At 42.1% G+C, this 17,991-nt stretch overlaps 1 long non-coding RNA gene across 2 annotated transcripts in view; it reads left to right on the top strand.

The window, feature by feature from the left end:
• The window catches only part of LOC121025466 (uncharacterized), a 143,301-nt gene that overhangs the window by 1,929 nt on the left and 123,381 nt on the right, over positions 1–17,991 (top strand). For both annotated transcript variants that reach the window (XR_005788054.1, XR_005788053.1), the window contains exon 2: positions 585–730. This is a non-coding gene — a long non-coding RNA (uncharacterized LOC121025466). The remainder of the gene's footprint in view (positions 1–584; positions 731–17,991) is intronic.

Here is a 17,991-nt window from a genome sequence, read left to right as displayed (position 1 = left end):
TAATTTTAAGAGATGTTTTGGCTGAATCATCTAAAGTTTTAAAGCAGCAGATTTTAGGTCTAGTACAAGGCAGTAGTTTTAAGGCTTTTCTCCTTATTAGAACTGAAACTTATTTTTTTTTAAGTTTATTTATCCATTTTGATAGGGGTGGAGGGGCAGAGAGAGAGAGAGCGAGGGAGAGAATCCCAAGCAAGCTCTGCTGTCCGCACGAAGCCCAACGTGGGACTCCATGTCACAAACCATGAGCTTATGACCTGAGTTGAAATCAAGAGTTGGGCTCTCAACTGACTGAGCCACCCAGGCACTCCTAGAAATGAAACTTTTTCATCAAACTTAATTCCATGCAAAAGTGTACTTCTCATAAAAATAATAACTGCTCCAGTTGAAGCAGGAGTAGTCCAGGTCCCTGCCTGCCTGGCCTTCCCTGAGGTGCCAGAGACTGCCCCAAGGAGCCGTTAAAAAAAATTGAAGGCTGTTGGTCCAAAGCAGGAGTTGGCAAATTATGGTGCACTGGACAAATCTGTCCCACCGTCTGTTTTTGCAAACACAGCAATTCCCTCTTATCATTATTTCGCTTTCTGCAGCTTCAGTTGCCCGAGATCAACTGTGGTTCAGAAGCAGATGGTCCTCCTGACGTATCTTCTAACGGTACATCAGAATACCTACATCATTTACCTCACTCTATTTCATCACACAGGCATTTTGTCATTTCATGTCACCACAAAAAGGGGTGAGTACAGTACAACAGCATATTTTGAGATAGACCGTATTCACATAAGTTTTATTACAGTATGTTGTTACAATTATCCTATTTTATTATTAGTTATTGTTAATATTTTACTGTGCCTAATTTATACTTTTTTAAAGTTTATTTGTACTTATTTTGAGAGAGAGAGAGAGAGAGCAGGCAGAGGGGAAGCAGAGAGAGAGAGAGAGAGAGAGAAAGAGAATCCCAAGTAGGCTCCATGCTGTCAGCACAGAGCCTGACATGGGGCTCGAACTCATGATCCGTAAGATCGTGACCTGAGCTGAAATCAAGAGCCAGATGGTTGAGCCACTCAGGTGCCCCTATAAATTGTACTTTTCATAGGTATGTATGGATAGGGAAAAACATAGTATATATAGGGTTTGGGACTATGTGTAGCTTCAGGCACGGCAGGGTCCAGGGCTAGAACACAGCCCCCATGGATAAAGGGGGGCTACTGTAAAGTTTTATTGGAACACAGCCAGGCTTATTTGTCTCTGTACTGTCTGTCTGCTTTTAGGGTGGAGTTGAGTAGTTGGGACAGAGACTGTATGGCCTACAAAGCCTAAAATATTTCCGATTAGGCTCTTTGCAGAAAATTGTGCCTACCTTTGGTCCATGGGATACTATTTTCTAAGGTATCTCAGAACTGAACACACGCATATTAAATGGTTATTTGAATTTGTTTCATGACGGAATTGTATAATGCCACAAAATCGTATATACAGATAAGAATGAGGATAAAACCTTTTCCCACCTGGCTCGTTCCTAGTGACTTTAAAAACTACACAGGCCTAGTGGAAACTTTTCATGCCTCCTTTTCTGTACAGCATAAACTCTACTTAGGGGTTCCGGAGGTGAGAGTTCCCAAACCAGTATATGGAGCACTTTGTCTGTGGGATGCTTACTCTCTTCTCTTGGCAAGAATAATACAAACTGGCAGTGTACTTGGGGCCAATTTTTCTGCAACCTCAAGGGTAATCACTGGGAACGTCAGTGACCAGACTGTCATGGGCATAGACTTTTGTTACAAACAAGAGCTAAAGTGATAAGTCAGGGAAAAACTTTTTTCCTTTAATTTTTTTTAACATTTCTTTATTATTTTTTAATTAAAAAAATATTGTAATGTTTATTTATTTTTGAGGTTGGGGGAGATGGAGTGGGGGAGGGGCAGAGAGAGAGAGAGAGAGAGAGAGAGACAGACTCTGAAGCAGGCTCCAGGCTCTGAGCTGTCACCACAGAGCCCAACGCGAGACTCAAACCCACAACCCCTTAGCTCATAACCTGAGCTGAAGTCAGATGCTCAACCGACTGAGCCACCCGGGAGCCCCAGGGAAAAACCTTTTATATACAGGGTTAGATGATTTATATACAGGGTTAGATGATTTGAGAAACAATATTGATGTGAACTGATTTAATATTATAATCTCCATGAGAGTTTTTATGGATTTTGAAGTGTCAGAATCCATAAAAGAAAATCATTCTGAAACTGGCCAAAATTTCTCAGGGGCAAGATGAAATTCTGTAATAATCAACCTTCAATTATGTTTGAAAGGTCAGCTGTGTTCCAGATTATGATGGTAAATATTAAAAAAAATTCTGTTTGGCTTTGGAGTCTTTATATATTTTTTAGGTCCATACCACCTTCTTAATAATGTTTTGTTTGTCTTAATATTAAAATGAATTTTCAACCTCTGAGCACACAAGAGCTGAAAGTAGAGAAAGCTGGTCTGAAATTTGTTAAGAGATGCAGAAAAGCCCGTTAGGGATTTAAATTGTGTTATTATTATGTAATAGAATACTAAGTAGCCATGCACGTATTACTGTTCGGGACACTGGAATAAAACTAACTGGGATTATCTGAAACACAAAAAGGGAATTTATTCATTTGCACAATCAAATACAGACTGCTCTACCACTTGTCTGTTCCTTTGTGATTAATATTATTAGAGAGCAATTTGAGCATAAGGTGCATTTTGCATTTCCTTACGTGTGATTCTGCCAGCCAGGAGCACTAGGTGAAAGCAGAAAACTACACCCAGCTGAATCAAGTCACATAGGAATGCGCAAAATACACACGCACGTACCTCAGACAACTGCCATCTGCTTTAGCTCGTCGGATGTGTTTGAGTCCCACCCATCCATATTGAAGTATTACGACTTTCTGTCAGAGTCTGATTTCAGATCGCTCTCCTATCACTTCACAAGAACTCACAAGCCCCAACCCATTTCCACACGAAGCAAACTTCAGGCCTTTTTTAAAATAGAGTGCCATAGGGGCACCTGGGTGGCTCAGTCGGTTCAGCATCTGACTCCTGGTTTTGGCTCAGGTTGTGATCTCGCGGTTTCGTGGGTTCCAGCCCCGCATCAGGCTCTGGGCTGGCACTGAGGAGCCTGCTTGGGATTCTCTGTCTCCTTCTCTCTCTACCCCACCCCCACCCTGCTCTGTCTCTCTCAAATAAATAAACTTAAAAAAAAAATAAAATAAAGTGCCATATTTATTTCAGTATTTCTTTTGTAACCATTTAATAGGTGTAAAACTATGCTACCATTTTTATTAGGTTTGTATCTTTTTGCGTGCATGTCACTGACAACAGTTTCTGTTTTTATTTTTTTGGCTTTTGGGGGGTGGTTTAAAGAGCAGTTAGGTATTATTCTGTTTTCATAAACACATAGTATTTTCTTGGTATGGTTTTTAAAAAACTTTTTTATTTGAATACAGTTGACATACAGTGCTATGTTAGTTTCAGGTGTACCATATAGTAATTTAACATCTCTAGATCTAAAGTTTTTGAATGTTGTACTCCTAGCCTCATTTTCCACGTAAACCCTGGGGTTTTTATTGAACAACTTTGTGCGGTAAGTGATTGTGAGGAAAGCATATGTCACCGCCTAGCAGCACTAACTGTAGTCCAGATGAAGTAGCTTTCGGCGTGGCTGGATCCAGGGTCCAATATATCACTTCTCTCTTACGTCCATCTCTCATCTTTGCTGATCTCTGCTGCTTTTTGTGCACTGGCTTCAACTTTCCTGTCGCAGACAGCTTCCTTCTTGAAGTCAGTGAAGAGGGCTGCAGGCAGCTTTGGTTTATAATGTCTTCATAATTGTCAATCCCAAAGGAAGCGAGACTTTCTTTTCCCCTGCGGTCCTATATTAAATCTGAGAGATGATATTGATTGGCCTCAGGAGATTCCTCTAGCTAAGGACAAAGAGAACTCTTCTTTGTGAGGCCTGGGTCAGCCAATTCCCTGCTACACACCAAGTGGGGAGAGACTACTGTGAGTATTCCAGGACCACATAGAATATGCCATAGTTGTTTTTGTCCGAAAGAGAGTTACCAGCAGACAGGAACAATGTGCTAACCCCAGTTGTTAATGGTTCAGTCTCTGTACTCTTCGACATGACAAAAGCTCACGACGTGTTAAATGAAAACAGATGTTATGAAATACTGCATGTGGAATAATCCCGTTTATGTAAAATCATTTATCTGTGTATATGTGTATATAAGCACCGAGAATTCTGGAAGAATGTTCACAAATGATTCATGGTGATTGTGTTTGGCTGCTGATTAAAATAATGAGGTGTGTGCCTTATTTGTACCTTCATATGATGATTGAGTTTTCTACAGTGAATATGTACTACTTTTTCTGTAATTTTTTTATTTTTTTGGATTTTATTTAAAAAAAAAGTTAATGTTTATTTTTGAGAGAGAGACAGAGTGTGAGCGGGAGAGGGGCAGAGAGAGAGGGAGACACAGAATCAGAAGTAGGCTCCAGGCTCTGAGCTGTCAGCACAGAGCCAGATTCAGGGCTCGAACTCACAGACAGTGAGATCATGACCTAAACTGAAGTTAGATGCTTAACCAACTGAGCCACCCAGGTGCCCCTAGATTTTATTTTTAACTAATCTCTATACCCAAAGGGGGGCTTGAACTCACAATCCTGAGATCCAGAGTCACATGCTCCACCAGCTGAGCCAGCCAGGCATCCCATATTACTTTTTAAATGAGAGAGAATAGTAAAAGAAAATATATAACCAATCATATACAAGGTAGACTTAAATACAAAATAAAGACCTGAGATTCATTCCCTATATGGTACATGAGTATGAGTCCCGGGCCTATTGTTAGCTTCTGGAACATTTCAGTAAGTACCACTAAGAAGCTGAACTTGGACAAAATACCCACAAAGGAAATCTTGAAATGTAGTTAATCTACCAATAAAAAGTACTATTTTTTTGCACTGCAGGCCTGACACACAGAGAATGGTAATGGGAATTTCCAAAGTAACTATGAAATGATGGACTGATGTGAAGCTTCTAGAGGAAAGGATAATATTAGAGGTTCACTTATGAACTAACCGTGATTTTGTTTTGCAAAACAATAAGCAATATATATGGCCTGATCTAAACAGGGATAAATAAAGACATATGAACTTTATGCTTCAAAAAATTATTTCAGGTCAAAAACTAGAGATATTTTTGTTTTTCTCCTGTGACATTACATATATTTTTTAAATTTTTTTTAATGTTTATTTTTGAGAGAGACAGAGCATGAGGAGGGAGGGGCAGAGAGAGAGACACACACACAGAATCCAAAGCAGGCTCCAGGCTCTGAGCTGTCAGCACAGAGCCCGACTCAGGGCTCGAACTCATGAACCACGAGATCATGAACTGAGCCAAAGTCAGACGCTTAACCGACTGAGCCACCCAGGTGCTCCTTTTACATATATTTTTAATTGCTAACACTGAATTGAATGGCAAACATTTGTATAACAATATCAGTCATCAGGCTAATACACACGTGTGCATGTACATACACACACTCACAACAGCAACAACTAAAATTTCATGGACTCTTACAATTAGAAGGGACTTTAAAGATCATGAGTCCAAACTGCACTTCTGATATATGAATTCCTTTTAGAAGTTTCCCTGATAAATGGTCATTCAGGGACCTGGCGCTTACTATTTACCCGATACGCTTTTTTTTTTTTAACTATTGTTTTTACTTTATTTTATTTGTTAACTAATCTCTGCTGAACATGAGGCTCAAACTCATGACCCCAAGATCAAGAGTTGTATGTTCTACTGACTGAGCTGGCCAGGCACCCCTACCTCATCCGCTTTTTGATGAATGTTAACAAATTTCTTCATTGTATTTAGCCCAAATCTGCATCTGCATTTCTTTTTTTTTTTTTAAGTTTTATTTATTTAAGTAATCTTTATACTCAGCGTGGGGCTCGAACTCACAACCCTGAGATCAAGAGTCGCATGCTCTTCTGACTCAGCCAGCCAGGCGCCCCCCACCCGCACCCCAAATCTGCATTTGTAATTTACATCCACTGATTATAATTCTGGCTACTAAATCCATATACAACCTTTTAATCTATTTAAAGATGGTTATCAGTCCTCTTTATATTTTTTATTTTGAGAATAGACACTGATGTATTTACACTAAATGTGTTCAGAGACAAAAACAAATGGGAATTTCAAATGCACAAATGTATGTTAATTAAATATGGGATAATAGGTATACATACTAAACATGTCCACCTATATATGGAACACTTGTCTAACGGTATGCTCTTTGTGTGTGTACCTAGTAATAATATATTACATTAGAATAGCTCTTTATACTTTCTGAGACAGCTTCACATCTCTTATATCATTCAATGATAATAAAATAACACTAATTGCTATCATTAAGTTACTGCTAGGTACCTTATTAAGGGCTTTGAATATATTATTTCACTTAATCATTATAATATATGAGGAATATACTATTTTCTAAGCATGGAAACAGGTTTAGACGAATTGAGCAACTTGCCCAACGTTTCACAGCTCACATTTAGTGGTCAAGATTTGAGTCTAAGGTCACACTTTTATTTTATTCATTATCTCCCCAGAGTTTGCTGTAGTTTTACTACCCTGTAGCAACTGAGCCATGTTAAAGAGTGAAGTGTCTGAAACCATAATATGGCAACAAAAAAATTAAAGCACTTGGTTGACATTTCTTTTCTTTTCTTTTTTTTTTCATTTTGTAATGCTGTTCTTAATCGAAATGAGTACGTCTCAACATTGGGAGTTGTAGTAGGCAGAAGTTTCAGATAGACCCCAAGATTTCCTAGCTTCTAGTGTACTCACCGTCCCTCCCAGTTACTCAATTCAACACTAATCTACGTGCCGCTGGGAAGGGATTTGGCAGATTTCATTAAAGTCCAAAATCAGTTGACCCTAAGATAGGGGAGATTATACAGGTGGATTTGACCTCATCACATGAGCCCTGTAAAGGCAGAGTTTTCTCTGGCTGGTGGGGAAGAGGAAGTCAGAGAAAGGCACTCGGGCTGGCCTGGAGGAAGGCAAACAGGCTGTGAACTGCGTATGAGGTGTGGAATGTGGCCTCTAGGAACTGAGAATGGTCCCCTGCTGATAGTCCGTGAGGAATCAGAGACCTCGGTCTTGTGGTCCAGGGGACTGAACTCTGCCAACAACCGGAATTTGTATTTTTTAAAGCCACTAATTTGTGGGTAATTTGTTATGAAGTAATAAAAACTATCACAGGGAAGGGGCGCCTGGCTGGCTCAGTCGGTGGGGCATGTGACTCGATTTTGGTTGTAAGTTTGAGCCCCACGATTGGGTGTAGAGATCACTTGAAAGGAATATCTTTTTTTTTAGTGTTTTTGTTTTTGAAGGAGAGAGAGAGACAGAGCATGAGCAGGGGAGGAGCAGAGAGAGAGGGAGACACAGAATTCGAAGCAGGCTCCAGGCTCTGAGCTGTCAGCACAGAGCCCGACGCGGGGCTCGAACTCACAAACTGTGAGATCATGACCTGAGCCGAAGCCGGATGCTCAACCAACTGAGCCACCCAGGTGCCCGAAAATAATATCTTAAAAAAAAAAAAAAAAAAAAAAAAAAAAAGAAGGCCAGATCTAAGTAGGTCATGGTAAAACAAGTGTAATTCATCAACAGATGCTTGTTTGCTTTCTGAAAGGCTTGAGTGTACTTGGGAATAAATATAACACTGGAATGAACATTAAGGTATAATTTAACAGAAGAGAAAAACAGTGAATTTAGAAAAAGTAACTTAACATGCATTTAAAATATGAAATATCTTGCTTCACATACACTCACAGACAGACCACACCCCAGATTCAGCTCCATTTGCAAAATATCCAGAGCCTAGTAATCCTGCTACCCATGTGGCGTTAGGGACTGTCTGATCCCCTGCTTCTCTGGTCTTTTACCATCGCACGAACCTGCTTGCATTCAGAATTTGGGCTTAGTTTCAATGTTACTCTTACTACTGACCTCCCAGTATTGTTATCAGACTTCACTGTGGTTGCTTGATCATCCATTCATTCACTCAACAAGTATTTATTAAGGGCTTACTGTGCACCAGGCATTGTGCCATGTAGTGGGTTGACAATGGTATGGCCTAGTCCTTCTGGGTTGGGCTATTCATCCTGTCATCTACGCTCTTGATCTGAGCTCTGACTTATAGCTTCAGTACCCTGCTCCTGGAATCTGGCATGTGTGACCTAGATCATCTGGGAATGGGGCTTCCCCTGGTCATTGCTCAGCCTCTGAATAACTAAATCTCTAGCTTTTCATTTACGGCTTTTGCTTATGTTCCTTATCTTTGAAGCCTAAACTTCTGGACATCAGTCTTTTCTAGTTTTGGAGAAGCCTTGACCACAGTCTTCCTATGTTCCCTGACTAGTGCTAAGTTAATGGACTTCAAGTCTAGCTTGCCTTGCCACATCCTTTCGCCTACTTCAGTTCTCCTGTCCACCTGAGTCTCATTGGCTGGCTGTTCTGGTTTGTCATCATCTCTTCAATCCTTAGACCCAGTTTGCCCACATAGATGTTTAGGTTGAGAAACAGTAGATATAATTTTAGCTTTTCAAATTTTCTAACAAAGTTTTATACCCCAAATGATCATTTTGTCAAGAGTAGATAATTTTAAACAGGTTATCTGTGGAGCATGCAACTCTTGATCTCAGGGTTGTGAGTGGAAGCTCTATGTTGGGGGTAGAGCTTACATTTAAAAAAAAAGAAAGAAAGAAAAAAAAGTAAAAAAAAAAAAAAAAAAAAAGACTCACAAAAACTAATCTTTGATCTGGCCTCGGTCTTGGGTAAAAAGTTTGAAAGTCATGACCTAAGAAGAGAAATGGGGGGTGAAAAGAGAATAGTCATTTGTTCTGTACCAATGTTCTGGCTAGCATTTAACATTTTATCTCAATCATTCAATTTTCCAACCTCCCCACCCACTGTGCTTTTATTTTTATTTTATAGGTGGAGACCTGAAGCACAGTAGCAGGGTCAGAATTTGAACTTAGGTGAAGCTGGCTTTTTTTTTTTTTAAGTTTATTTATTTTTGAGAGAGAGCGAGAGAGATTGCACAGGAGGAGCAGAGAGAGGGAGAGAGAGAATCCCAAGCAGGCTCCATGCTGTCACTTTGGAGCCCCGATGCGGGGCTGGAACCTAAGAACTGTGAGATCATGACTTGAGCCTAAATCAAGAGTCGAACACCTAACCGACTGAGCCACCCAGGCGCCCCTGAACCTGGCTTTTCAATGTATGCTTTCGCTAGTATATCTCACCAAAATACATACTTTTATTTCTGCTTTTCCTTTTGGAAATTGCAGAGTTAGAATTAACAGAGCTCACCTACCGGATATCACTTCGGACTCTGAAGGAACGGTCACGTTGACTATACAAAATCTCAGTTCTAGCATTCTGAAAAAAAGAAAACAACACAAACACAAACAAACAAACAAAAACACATGAGGCTTATTCAAGCAACTCCACCAATTGTCCTTTGCTCCTTTTGGGGATGAGACATGACTGGGTACCTCACATAGGTAAATGAAGGGTTGGCCTTATCCTATTCAGTTTAGTAGACAGAGTAAGGATGCTACGTAAATGTGGCCTAAATCTGAGGTTTTGTTTATTTCACTAATTGTGGAATGTGCTCAGCCATTATCTATTGTATATTGTCTCTCTTCTGCTTTTTTTTAATCTTTAAAAAATAATCTAAAAAAAAATCTCTATACCCAACGTGGGCCTGAACTCACAACCCCAAGGTCAAGAGTCACATGTTCTACCCACTGAGCAATCCAGGCACCCCCTCTCTCTTATTTTCTAATATTTCCTTCTAGAACTCCCTTTAGATGCATTTTGGCCCTTCTCATTATATCCTTTATTTTTCTAAGTCATTTATTTATTTATTTTGAGAGAGACAGAGACAGCATAAGGAAGGGAGGGGAAGAGAGAGCTAGAGAGAGAGAGAGAGAGAGAGAGAGAGAGAGAGAGAGAGAATCCTAAGGGGGCTCCGCACTGTTAGTGCAGAGCCTGACATGGGGCTTGAACTCGGGAACCGTGAGATCATGACCTGAGTTGAAATCAAGAGTTGGACACTTAACCGACTGAGTCACCCAGGCGCCCCTCTCATTATATCCTTTATATGTTTTAACGTGTCCTTCATTTTTGTCCTTGTGTGTATGTGATATTTATTTGTGAGCACACCGTTATTGTAACCTTCTCTTTGGAGATTCTTTGAGATCTGGGTTTGAAGTGAATTCTTCCAGAAAAGAGGTGCACTCACTCCTACTAGTAACTTGGAAATCCATTTGGCCCTTGAACAACATGGGGGTTAGGGTTGCCAACCCCCTCTGCGGTCAAAAATCTGTATGACTTTTGACTCCCCAAAAAGTGAACTAATAACTTGCTGTCAAACAGAAGTCTTACTGATACCATAAACAGCTGATTAACACGTATCTCGTATGTTACACGTCTCATATACTGTATTTTACAGTCAAGTAAGTTAGAGAAAAGAAAATGTTAAGGAAATCAGAAGAGAAGCACCTGCCTGGCTCAGTAGGTGGAGCATGTGACTCTTGATCTTGGGGTTGTGAATTCAAGTCCCACATTGGGCATAGAGCTTGCAAAAAGAAAGAAAAAGAAAAAGAAAATCATAAGGAAGAAAAGTACATTTATAGTACTGTACTGTATTTATTGAAGAAATCTGCATGTAAGTGGACCCATGCAATTAACGTTTATTTATTTTGGGGAGAGAGGGAGACAGAGTACGAGCAGGGGAGGGCCAGAGAGAGAGAAGGAGACACAGAACCTGAAGCAGGCTCCAGACTCTCACCTGTCAGTACAGAGCCCAACGCGGGGCTCGAACTCACGGACCATGAGATCATGACCTGAGCTGAAGTCAGTCACTTAACTGAGCCACCCAGGTGCCCCAAGAACCCATGGAATTAAAACCTGTGTTGTTCAAGGGTCAACCATACTGCCAATACAGACCTATTTTAAGCTAAATTTCTGGTATGAGGTGTTTTGGCCATATAGGTAATGTGAATTCTGGACCCAAGCATGCCTGAGTACAGGTTTGAGGTTATGATGTCTAAAGGGAATTTCTCTCTCTCTCTCTCTCTCTCTTTTTCTTCTTCTCCTTTTTCTTCTTCGTCTCCTCCTCCTCCTCCTCCCCCCCGTCCCCCTCCCCCCCCCCCTCCTCCTTCTCCTTCTCCTTCTCCTCCTTCTTCTCTACCCAGAGCACAAACCAAGACAAGCACATATCTCTATCATCTGCCTCTGGGTAGTGTTTTTGTTTGTTTGTTTGTTTTTTGTTTTTTTTGGCTCTGTTCATCCATTAAAGCCGTCATCTTTAGGGATGTGACTTTGAGCAGAGAAGGAGGGAGATGCTGTGTACCTGATTCAACTTATAACCTAGCCTCGACCTCTGGATTTGTTTCTTTTGTCCCTTGCCCTTGATTGGCCCGTTAAAACTATTCCCTAGTGTTGCTAAGAACCAGTAGCTATCCCAAGGTAAATGCCAGCTTTAGAACTTCCTTTTTTTTCCTCTGGATTAGCACTGACATATTCCTACTGGCTCTTGTTTCCCAACATCTCAACCATCAGCCCTGCATTTAAAAGGAAACTGTCTATCTGTCCCCTCTCTCTTTCTCTCTGTCTCTCTCTCTCATCTATCATTTTAAGATGTGCTATACTGGAAGTATTTCTTCGGTCATCTCTGCTGCTATGATACCTCAGTTCAATTCTGCTGCACAGAAAGACAGCGATTTGATGAGGCGCCCGGCTGGCTTTGTCAGTGGAGCACGTGACTCTGGATCTCGGGGTTGTGAGTTCGAGCCCCACTTGGGTGAAGAGATTACTTTAAAAAAATAAATTAAAAAAATTAAAAAAAAGAAAGATAGGGATTTGGCTAGGTGGATTAAGTTCTGGTAGAATTGTCATGGAGGCAGTCTTTCAGGCAAAAAGTGAAACTTTACAGGAGCTTTGCCTTTGGGTTTATATTGATTAGGCTATTATATAGTTGTTGCGGTGAATGTGTTGTTACCAGACTTATAGTGTCTTTTTTTTTTTAAGTTTATTTATTTATTTATTTTTTTTTTTAAATTGTTTTTTTTTCAACGTTTATTTATTTTGGGGACAGAGAGAAACAGAGCATGAACGGGGGAGGGGCAGAGAGAGAGGGAGACACAGAATCGGAAACAGGCTCCAGGCTCTGAGCCATCAGCCCAGAGCCCGACGCGGGCCTCGAACTCCCGGACTGCGAGATCGTGACCTGGCTGAAGTCGGACGCTCAACCGACTGCGCCACCCAGGCGCCCCTATTTATTTATTTTAAGAGAGAGTGTGTGTCAGCAGGGGAGGGGCAGAAAGGGAGAGGGAGAGAGAGAATCCCAAGCAGGCTTCGCACTGTCAGTGCAGGACGGCAGGCTCAATCCCACAAACCGTGAGATCAGAGATCAGGACCTGAGCAAAAATCAAGAGTGAGACGCTTCACTGACTGAGCTACCCAGGCACCCCCCAGATTTAGAGTGTCTTTGAAAAAAATAAGGATGTTTGAGGTCCTGAATCGGGTAGTGTGTTGTAACTACTACCAGCGACAGGTCCTGAAGAGGACGCTTTCTGGACTGGAGAATTGCAGAAAGGGGATCAATCACTGGGTGGAAAGTGAGCATCCATTCTCCCTGCCTAGCAAGTATGGAGGTTCGATCTGATTGAAACTGATTTTAAAAATAAAAATTTCAAGGGCCCCTTGGTGGCTCAGTCGGTTGAGCGTCCAACTTCGGCTCAGGTCATGATCTCGCGGCCCGCGGGTTCGGGCCCCGCGTCGGGCTCTGTGCTGACAGCTCGGAGCCTGGAGCCTGCTTCAGATTCTGTGTCTCCTTCTCTCTCCGCCCCTTCCCTTCTCATGCTCTGTCTCTCTCTTTCTGCCTCTCAAATATAAATAAAACTTTTTAAAAAATTAAAAAAAAAAAAAAGCTGAGTACAGAATATATGATGGGAACTGGATGGCACAGCAGCCAGGGAGTCAGCCTGGAGAGAGAAAACAGACAGAAACTGCAGACCATTTAGGATGCTATAATCCTGAGCTCAGGGACTGGAACAATGTGGGATCAGGGCCTCTGTCACAAGCAGGGAGGAGGAGATAGAAACAGGACATCCTGGGAGCAGCCAGAAGGAAACTAAGCCCTGTGGGTGTTGAAAGGTGGTCAGGAAGTTAGTGCTGTTTCACTCCCAAAGCCCAAAACCATGTCTGTTGAAGGCCAGATAACAAAGGACTTTGCCTCTCAAAAGACCAAAGAGCTTATATTGTAATCTGAGATTGGGAGGTGAAAGTAGGGAAAATTAATTAGAAAAACTAGACTGCAAGGTCAGGGTCTACTGACTATTGTGAATCCTCTGGACTCTAAGGAATGACTACTGGAAGGACCTAGTTAGTAGTTCAAGCTGTTGCAAAGTTGAGCAATACTTTTCCATCGCTACAAATGTAAATCGCTTTCCCCCTGATCTTCCTCTTAGTGCTTTAAGTTTACTTGTGTCTGGAATAGACCAAGGGAGCTGGTCAGTAGAGAAAGGAGGACCCCAGCTAGAGGGCATCTGGGTGCATTTCATCCCATCAGCAACCCCAGTAGACCTTTCGGTTGAAGAACAAGATGCTCACCCTTTAAGTCCTGAGAAGAGGAAGAATGTTTGCCATTTTTGTCTCCAAGCAGTCATCCTGAGACTAGAGCTGAAGGAACAATGAGCCTCCAGGCCGTCGGTTGCTTTAGATTACGCTTCTGCGTATATGATGGCCTTATCAAATATTCAGGTCCCTGTTCGCTTGGAAAGGGATAATGGTCCTGGTCCATAAATACCCTATGTATGTCAGGTAAGGTGAAAGGAGTTGAGAGGGCCCTTTAATAGGACACCCCTGTCAATGCAGGGTGCAGATTAAGACCCAGCTCAGGTCAGACCTTCACATTTCCCCATGGCCAGAGACCTCCAAATCATGGGTAGGCACCCCTACCTGAGGTAAAGGCCCAAGTTTTCTGGTATCTTCTTTGTTGTGGAATGACATCAACAGATGTCTTCTATTTCCATGGTCTCTCAACTATCTTCTAATCCCAGAAATATCTTCAGGTTCTTTGGGCTGGGTTGGCTGAGCTGTCCTCGGGACTTTTTAGCTCAGCAGCTGTTGATAAGAATGTGATGGCGTAGTGAAGGCATCTAGGGAAGCTGCTCTGGGGATAAATTGTCCTTGGTGCCAGGATCAAGTTCTATCTAAAAAAGAAAAATTTAGGTGGCTTCATTGCACTCTGTGTCTTGGAATGTTGCTGCATATGCCAGTAGTAAATCTATCCCCACAAAATAGGACTAGCTAGAATTATAAATATCCTCTGAAGAGATTTATTAATTTACCTACAATGGTTTTATAATACATTATTCCAGGGAGCTAGAGTTATTATGGCTCTATCTTTCAGCAGCTTGAGGTAGTTTTTAGTGAGGACAATCACATTCTTTACGCAAGTAACAATAGTTAGTCCACATCAGCAAGACAATTCTTGCACGCTTACAAGGTAATGTTGCAACATATTTTAAATATATATTTTTAAGTTTGTTTGTTTTTGAGAGAGAGAGAGAGCATGAGCAGGGGAAGGGCAGAGAGAGAGAGAGAGGGAGACAGAGAATCCCAAGCAGGCTCTGCACCATCAACGCAGAGCCCAAGGTGGGGGTTGGTCCCACAAACCTTGAGATCATGACCTGAGCCAAAGTCAAGAGTTGGACACCTAAGCGACTGAGCCACCCAGGCGCCCCTGCATCGTATTTTTACAAAAGAGAACTGTATGTGGTTATAACAAAAATATTAATGGAGGAGATTAGTAGAGCATGCAACTCTATTTTTTTAAATTTTTTATGTTTATTTAGTTTTTGAGAGAGAGAGAGAGAGAGAGCGAGTGAGCAAGTTGGGGAGGGGCAGAGAGAGAGGGAGAAAGAAATCCCAAGCAGGCTCTGTGAGCCTGACATGGGGCTTGAACTCACAAACCCTGAGATCATGACCTGAGCTGAAACCAAGAGTCAGACGCTCAACCAGCTGAGCCACCCAGGCGCCCCTAGAGCATGTAACTCTTGAACTCAGGGTCATGAGTTCAAGCCCCACATTGGGAGAGAAGCCTACTTAAACAAAAACATTAATGGAAACTTGTGTTTTTACATTCCTGATAAGGCTTATTCACTCATTCATTTATTCTCCATAGGATTAAATTGAGTAAGACATGGTTTATTCCCTCAAAGACCTTAGAGTTTAGAAAGGAGGACAAATACGCAAAAAACTGGTTGAAACACAGAGTAGCGTTAGAGATATATGGTAGAAGTGGTTCGCAACCTTGGATACAGATCAGAATCACCCGGAGAACCGTGAACCATTTTGGTGTCCAGATACCCGGAAAAGAGAGGAAACTCTGTAGCTGAATTTTGAAGAATGAGTGGTTCACCAGGGTAGAAAGAAGAGGAAGGCCTTATAGGCAGAGAAAATAGCACTTGCCAAGGCACAGATAGGGGACCTGCAAGGTTGGAGACGTCAGATCTTAGTGTGTAGAGAAGGGGCCACGAAGGATGTGTTTGAAAAAGTAGGCAAGCACCAGGTCTTAAGAGGCCCTCAAGAGATATTTATTATCCATGGAGCCACTGAAGGGTTTTAAGCAGGGGACTGTCATGATCGTGGTCAGCTTTTTGGTTTTATTATTTTTATTATTATCATTTTTTTTAAGTTTATTCATTTATCCTGAGAGAGACTGAGACAGTGCTAATGGGGGAGGGGCAGAAAGAAACGGGGACAGAGGATCCCAAGCGGGCTCTGTGCTGATATCAGAGAGCCCAATGCGGGGCTCGAACTCACAAACCGCAAGATCATGACCTGATCTGAAACCAAGAGTTGGACGCTTAACTGACTGAGCCACCCAGGTGCCCTGCACACAGTACATTTTTAAAAAGTGTGTCGCTTCAATTAATGTGATCGTGAAATGGATATCCAGAACCCTGGTTTGCTCAAAATATTCTCGTAGGAAGATTCCAGTATTAGTGCCTGGTGGTACATCTATGCAGCAAGGGTCTCAGATGGAGCCTGAAGTTATTTGCCCTAATTTGGAGAGAGTCAAAGGACTTGTGGTTTCCTACCAGGAATCTATTTAGGTGAGAAATCAGAGGGTCCTCCATGAAAGAATTTATTTTTTATTTTTTTAGTGTTTTAATTTATTTCAGAGAGAGAGAGAGAGAGAGAGAGAGACAGAGCATGAGTGGGAGAGGGGCAGAGAGAGAGGGAGACACAGAATCCAAAGCAGACTCCAGGCTGTGAGCTGTCAGCACAGAGCCCGATGCAGGGCTCGAACCAGTGAACTGCGACATGATGACCTGAGCCCAAGTCAGACGCTTAACCAACTGAGCCACCCAGGCACCGCGAAATAATTCTACAGCAGCGGTTGTCACCTTTGGCTGCACATCAGAATCACTTGGAGTGCTTAAAAAACAATTCTGATGCCCACGATGCATCCCAGACCAATTAATCAGAAACTGAGGGTGATACCTGGACAGGCGTTGATATTTATTAAACTTCCTCGGGTAATTCTTCATGCAGCCAAGATTGAGAAGTGCTGCCCTGGAGGATGAGAGCATATTGATACACAGGGTTGAGTCAAGAATCCCGGCTGAAGCAGGAGAGGAGGAGCAGTTCTGGGTGCTGGATGCCACATGGGTCTACCAATCAAATTGCCCCTGGGTTCAGCCCCCAGGGAGTCCTACCTGTGGCCATGTCTGAATCACCATACTGGAGACCTGGGTCTAAGGAGCTACAAAAGAGTAAAAGCTAAAATAATAGTGTCCTCTAAAGCTCAGTAGGATAGGGGGCGCCTGGCTGATCAGTTGGTAGAGCATGCAACGCTTGATATTGAGGTTGTAAGTTCGAGCCCCACGTTGGGTGTAGGGAGTACGTAAAAAAATAAAATCTTAGAAAAAAATAAAACTCCGTAGGATAGTAAGAACGTGAGGAATTAACAGCTTTGGCATCGGCAACGCCACTGGCAGTATTGGTGATCGTAATTCCTCCAGCAAAATTTTATTGAGAGCCTGTACTAGGAACTAGACACTAGTCTAGGTGCTACGGATGCAGTGGCGAACAGGACTGACAAGGTTCTTTCTCTCTGGGATCATGGATTCTAGTAGTTTTGTTGGTGGGGATGGATTAACAAAATGTCAGGTGGTGAGAAGCACTATGCAAGATATTAAAATAGAGTGGTATAATAGAGAATGAGTGTCTATTTGATTTGGTAGGTCAGGGAGGTTGCTCTTTGCAGAGGGGACATTTAAAGTAATGTGTGAATGACAAGAAGGAGGCAGCCATATGAAATGCAGGGAGAAGAACATTCTAGGCAGGGGCAATGGCAACTATAATGACCCGAAGGCAGGAGAAGCTTGGCATGTTTGAGGAACAGAAAGGAGGCAGTGTGGCTGGACCAGATTGACTGAGGGCAAGAGTGGCACAAGATGAGGTTCTAATGATAGTCGGGAGCCAGATCATGTACAATCTAGTCAGCCATAGTGAAGTCTGAATTGTTTTGTTTGTTATTGTTAAGTCTGAATATTTTCTTAAGTTTATTTATTTATTTTGAGAGAGAGAGAGAGAGAGAGAGAGAGAGGGAGAGAATCCCAAGCTGATCGCACAGAGACCGATGTAGGGCTTGAACTCATGAACCATGAGACCATGACATGAACAGAAATCAAGAGTTGGACGCTTACGTGGATGGAACTGGAGAGTGTGATGCTAAGTGAAATAAGCCATACAGAGAAAGACAGATACCATATGTTTTCACTCTTATGTGGATCCTGAGAAACTTAACAGAAACCCATGGGGGAGGGGAAGGAAAAAAAAAAAGAGGTTAGAGTGGGAGAGAG

The sequence above is a fragment of the Herpailurus yagouaroundi genome, unplaced genomic scaffold (assembly GCF_014898765.1).
Source record: "Herpailurus yagouaroundi ecotype Mexico unplaced genomic scaffold, PumYag 67641, whole genome shotgun sequence".
NCBI classification, from domain to species: Eukaryota; Metazoa; Chordata; class Mammalia; order Carnivora; family Felidae; genus Herpailurus; species Herpailurus yagouaroundi.
This window is presented reverse-complemented; position numbering and strand designations above follow the sequence as displayed.